The sequence below is a fragment of the Triticum dicoccoides genome, chromosome 5B (genome assembly GCF_002162155.2).
Source record: "Triticum dicoccoides isolate Atlit2015 ecotype Zavitan chromosome 5B, WEW_v2.0, whole genome shotgun sequence".
Taxonomy (NCBI): Eukaryota; Viridiplantae; Streptophyta; class Magnoliopsida; order Poales; family Poaceae; genus Triticum; species Triticum dicoccoides.
In genome coordinates, this window is record NC_041389.1 from 155,634,985 (window position 1) to 155,641,374 (window position 6,390).

Sequence of the window (6,390 nt, forward strand, 5' to 3'; positions counted from 1 at the left end):
CCCTTTCTTGGACTGATCCATTTTGAACCTTTTCAAAATTTTATCAAGGTATGTGCTTTGTGAAAGACCTATGAGGCGTCTCGATCTATCTCTATAGATCTTGATGCCTAATATATAAGCAGCTTCTCCAAGGTCCTTCATTGAAAAACATTTGTTCAAGTAGGCCTTAATGCTGTCCAGAAATTCTATATCATTTCCCATCAAGAGTATGTCATCTACATATAATATGAGAAATGCTACAGAGCTCCCACTCACTTTCTTGTAAACGCAGGCTTCTCCATAAGTCTGCATAAACCCAAACGCTTTGATCATCTCATCAAAGCGAATATTCCAACTCCGAGATGCTTGCACCAGCCCATAAATGGATCGCTGGAGCTTGCATACTTTGTTAGCGTTCTTAGGATCGACAAAACCTTCCGGCTGCATCATATACAGTTCTTCCTTAAGATGCCCGTTAAGGAATGCCGTTTTGACGTCCATCTGCCATATCTCATAATCATAGTATGCGGCAATTGCTAACATGATTCGGACGGACTTCAGCTTCGCTACGGGAGAGAATGTCTCGTCGTAGTCAATCCCTTGAACTTGTCGATAACCCTTAGCGACAAGTCGAGCTTTATAAATGGTAACATTGCCATCCGCGTCCGTCTTCTTCTTAAAGATCCATTTGTTTTCTATCGCTCGCCGATCAACGGGCAAGTCTGTCAAAGTCCATACTTTGTTTTCATACATGGATTCTATCTCGGATTTCATGGCTTTAAGCCATTTGTTGGAATCTGGGCCCGCCATCGCTTCTTCATAGTTCGAAGGTTCACCGTTGTCTAACAACATAATTTCCAGGACGGGGTTGTCGTACCACTCCGGTGCGGAACGTGTCCTTGTGGACCTACGAAGTTCAGTAGCAACTTGATCCGAAGTACCCTGATCATCATCATTGGTTTCCTCTTCAGTTGGTGTGGGCATCACAGGAACATTTTCCTGAGCTGCACCACTTTCCCGTTCGAGAGGTAGTACTTCATCGAGTTCTACTTTCCTCCCACTTACTTCTTTCGAGAGAAACTCTTTTTCCAGAAAGCATCCGTTCTTGGCAACAAAGATCTTGCCCTCGGATCTTAAGTAGAAGGTATACCCGACAGTTTCCTTAGGGTATCCTATGAAGACGCATTTTTCCGACTTGGGTTCGAGCTTTTCAGGTTGAAGTTTCTTGACATAAGCATCGCATCCCCAAACTTTTAGAAACGACAGCTTAGGTTTCTTCCCAAACCATAATTCATACGGTGTCGTCTCAATGGATTTAGACGGTGCCCTATTTAAAGTGAATGTAGCTGTCTCTAGAGTGTATCCCCAAAATGATAGCGGTAATCGGAAAGAGACATCATAGACCGCACCATATCCAATAGAGTGCGATTACGACGTTCGGACACACTGTTTCGCTGAGGTGTTCCAGGCGGCGTGAGTTGTGAAACGATTCCACATTTCCTTAAGTGTGTGCCAAATTCATGACTTAAATATTCTCCTCCACGATCTGATCGTAGGAACTTTATTTTTCGGTCACGTTGATTCTCTACTTCATTCTGAAATTCCTTGAACTTTTCAAAGGTCTCAGACTTGTGTTTCATTAAGTAGACATACCCATATCTACTCAAGTCATCAGTGAGAGTGAGAACATAACGATATCCTCCGCGAGCCTCAACGCTCATTGGACCGCACACATCGGTATGTATGATTTCCAACAAGTTGGTTGCTCGCTCCATTGTTCCGGAGAACGGAGTCTTGGTCATTTTGCCCATGAGGCATGGTTCGCATGTGTCAAACGATTCATAATCAAGAGACTCCAAAAGTCCATCAGCATGGAGCTTCTTCATGCGCTTGACACCAATGTGACCAAGGCGGCAGTGCCACAAGTATGTGGGACTATCGTTATCAACTTTACATCTTTTGGCATCCACACTATGGACATGTGTAATATTACGCTCGAGATTCATTAAGAATAAACCATTGACCATCGGAGCATGACCATAAAACATATCTCTCATATAAATCGAACAACCATTATTCTCATACTTAAATGAGTAGCCATCTCGTATCAAACGAGATCCAGATACAATGTTCATGCTCAAACTTGGCACCAAATAACAATTATTAAGGTTCAAAACTAATCCCGTAGGTAAATGTAGAGGTAGCGTGCCGACGGCGATCACATCGACTCTGGAACCATTCCCGACGCGCATCGTCACCTCGTCCTTCGCCAGTCTCCGCTTATTCCGCAGCTCCTGCTGTGAGTTACAAATATGAGCAACGGCACCGGTATCAAATACCCAGGAGTTTCTACGAGTACTGGTAAGGTACACATCAATTACATGTATATCAAATATACCTTTGGTGTTGCCGGCCTTCTTATCCGCTAAGTATTTGGGGCAGTTCCGCTTCCAGTGACCCTTCCCCTTGCAATAAAAGCACTCAGTCTCAGGCTTGGGTCCATTCTTTGACTTCTTCCCGGTAACTGGCTTACCGGGCACGGCAACATCCTTGCCGTCCTTCTTGAAGTTCTTCTTGCCCTTGCCCTTCTTGAACTTAGTGGTCTTATTGACCATCAACACTTGATGTTCTTTCTTGATTTCAGCCTCTGCTGACTTCAGCATAGAGAACAATTCAGGAATGGTCTTTTCCATCCCCTGCATGTTGTAGTTCATCACAAAGCTCTTGTAGCTTGGTGGGAGCGACTGGAGGATTCTGTCAATGACCGCCTCATCTGGGAGGTTAATATTCAGCTGGGTCATACGGTTGTGCAACCCAGACATCTTGAGTATGTGCTCACTGACAGAACTATTTTCCTCCATCTTACAACTGTAGAACTTGTCGGAGACATCATATCTCTCGACCCGGGCGTGAGCTTGAAAAACTAGTCTCAGCTCCTCGAACATCTCATATGCTCCGTGATGCTCAAAATGCTTTTGGAGCCCCGGTTCTAAGTTGTAAAGCATGCCGCACTGAACGAGGGAGTAATCATCAGCACGAGTTTGCCAAGCATTCATAATGTCTTGGTTCTCTGGGACGGGAGCGTCACCTAGCGGTCCTTCTAGGACATATTGTTTCCTGGCAGCTATGAGGATGATCCTCAGGTTCCGGACCCAGTCCGTATAGTTGCTGCCATCATCTTTCAGCTTGGTTTTCTCTAGGAACGCATTGAAGTTCATGTTGACATGAGCGTTGGCCATTTGATCTACAAGACATATTTGCAAAGGTTTTAGACTAAGTTCATGATAATTAAGTTCTAATCAAATTATGAACTCCCACTCAGATTAGACATCCCTCTAGTCATCTAAGTGTTACACGATCCGAGTCGACTAGCCCGTGTCCGATCATCACGTGAGACGGACTAGTCATCATCGGTGAACATCTTCATGTTGATCGTATCTTCCATACGACTCGTGTTCGACCTTTCGGTCTCCGTGTTCCGAGGCCATGTTTGCACATGCTAGGCTCGTCAAGTTAACCCTAAGTGTTTTTGTTGTGTAAAACTGTCTTACACCCATTGTATGTGAACGTAAGGATCCATCACACCCGATCATCACGTGGTGCTTAGAAACGACGAACTGTAACAACGGTGCACAGTTAGGGGAGAACACTTCTTGAAATTTTTGTAAGGGATCATCTTATTTACTACCGTCGTCCTAAGTAAACAAGATGCATAAACATAATAAACATCACATGCAATTATATAGTTGTGACATGATATGGCCAATATCATATAGCTCCATTGATCTCCATCTTCGGGGCTCCATAATCATCTTGTCACCGGCTTGACACCATGATCTCCATCATCATGATCTCCATCATCGTGTCTTCATGAAGTTGTCACGCCAACGACTACTTCTACTTCTATGGCTAACGCGTTTAGCAATAAAGTAAAGTAAGTTACATGGCGTTCTTCAATGACACGCAGGTCATACAAAAAATAAAGACAACTCCTATGGCTCCTGCCGGTTGTCATACTCATCGACATGTAAGTCCTGAATCCTATTACAAGAAATGATCTCATACATCACAATTCATCATTCATCACAACTTCTGGCCATATCACATCACATGATCAATTGCTGCAAAAACAAGTTAGACGTCCTCTAATTGTTGTTGCATCTTTTACGTGGCTGCAATTGGGTTCTAGCAAGAACGTTTTCTTACCTACGAATAACCACAACGAGATTTTGTCAACTTCTATTTACCCTTAATAAGGGCCCTTTTCATCGAATCCGCTCCGACTAAAGTGGGAGAGACAGACACCCGCCAGCCACCTTATGCAACTAGTGCATGTCAGTCGGTGGAACCGGTCTCACGTAAGCGTACGTGTAAGGTTGGTCCGGGCCGCTTCATCCCACAATACCGCTGAAGCAAGAAAAGACTAGTAGAGGCAAGCAAGTTTACAAGATCCACGTCCACAACAAAATTGTGTTCTACTCGTGCAAAGAGAACTACGCATAGACCTAGCTCATGATGCCACTGTTGGGGAACGTTGCAGAAAATTAAAATTTTTCCTACGGTTTCACCAAGATCCATCTATGAGTTCATCTAAGCAACGAGTCAAGGGAGTGAGTTTGCATCTACATACCACTTGTAGATCACGAGCGGAAGCTTGCACGGTGATGGTGATGATGGAGTCGTACTCGTCGTGATTCGGATCACCGATGACCAAGTGTTGAACGGACAGCACCTCCGCGTTCAACACACGTACGGGACGGACGACGTCTCCTCCTTCTTGATCCAGCAAGGGGAAGGAGGGGTTGAGGAAGATGGCTCCAGCAGCAGCACGACGGCGTGATGATGGTGGAGTGACAGTTCTCCGGCGGGGCTTCGCCAAGCACACGCGGAGGAGGAGAGGTGTTGGGGAGGGGAGGGGCTGCGCCTTCAATTGTGTGTTGCAGCCCTCCCCTCGCCCCTCTATTTATAGGGGGAAGGGGCAAGGGGGCCGGCCCCTCTAGATGGGAATCTAGAGTGGGGGGGGGGGGCGGCGGCCAAGGGGAGGGGGGCTTGCCCCCCAAGCAAGGGGGGCGCCCCCTCTAGGGTTCCCCCCCCAAACCCTAGGCGCAAGGGCCCAAGGAGGGGGCGCACCCAGCCCACTAGGGGCTAGCTCCTGCCCCACGAAGCCCATGTGGTCCCCCGGGAAGGGTGGCCCCTCCCGGTGGACCTCCGGAACCCTTCTGGTGGCCCCGGTACAATACCGGTATGCCCCCGAAACTTTCCGGTGTCCGTTTGACAACTTCCCATATATAAAACTTCACCTCCAGACCATTCCGGAACTCCTCGTGACGTCCGGGATCTCATCCGGGACTCCGAACAACATTCGGTAGTCACATACTAGTCTTCCTAATAACCCTAGCGTCACCGAACCTTAAGTGTGTAGACCCTACGGGTTCGGGAGACATGAAGACATGACCGAGACCACTCTCCGGTCAATAACCAATAGCGGGGTCTGGATACCCATGTTGGCTCCCACATGCTCCTCGATGATTTCATGGGTTGAAGCACGATGTCGAGGATTCGATCAAACCCTGTATACAATTCCCTTTGTCAATCGGTATGTTACTTGCCCGAGACTCGATCGTCGGTATCCCAATACCTTGTTCAGTCTCGTTACCGGCAAGTAACTTTACTCGTACCGTAATGCATGATCCCGTGGCCAACAGCTTGGTCACCTTGAGCTCATTATGATGATGCATTACCGAGTGGGCCCAGAGATACCTCTCCGTCATACAGAGTGACAAATCCCAGTCTCGATCCGTGTCAACCCAACAGATACTTTCGGAGATACCTGTAGTGCACCTTTATAATCACCCAGTTACGTTGTGACGTTTGGTACACCCAAAGCACTCTTACGGTATCCGGGAGTTACACGATCTCATGGTCTAAGGAAGAGATACTTGACATTGGCAAAGCTCTAGCAAACGAACTACACGATCTTTGTGCTATGCTTAGGATTGGGTCTTGTCCATCACATCATTCTCCTAATGATGTGATCCCGTTATCAACGACATCCAATGTCCATAGCCAGGAAACCATGACTATCTGTTGATCACAACGAGCTAGTCAACTAGAGGCTCACTAGGGACATATTGTGGTCTATGTGTTCACACGTGTATTACGATTTCCGGATAATACAGTTATAGCATGAACAAAAGACAATTATCATGAACAATGAAATATAATAATACTTTTATTATTGCCTCTAGGGCATGTTTCCAACAGAGGCGGCCGGAGCGAACCGGCGTCGGCGCGAGGAAGTCGGCGGCGGCGGCGGCAACGGCGCTCAGCAGCGGCCTGGGAGGCCGAGAGGCGACGCGGGAGGCCGGGAGGCCGGGCGGGCGGCGGATCCCGGGCGCGAGGAGGCGCGGC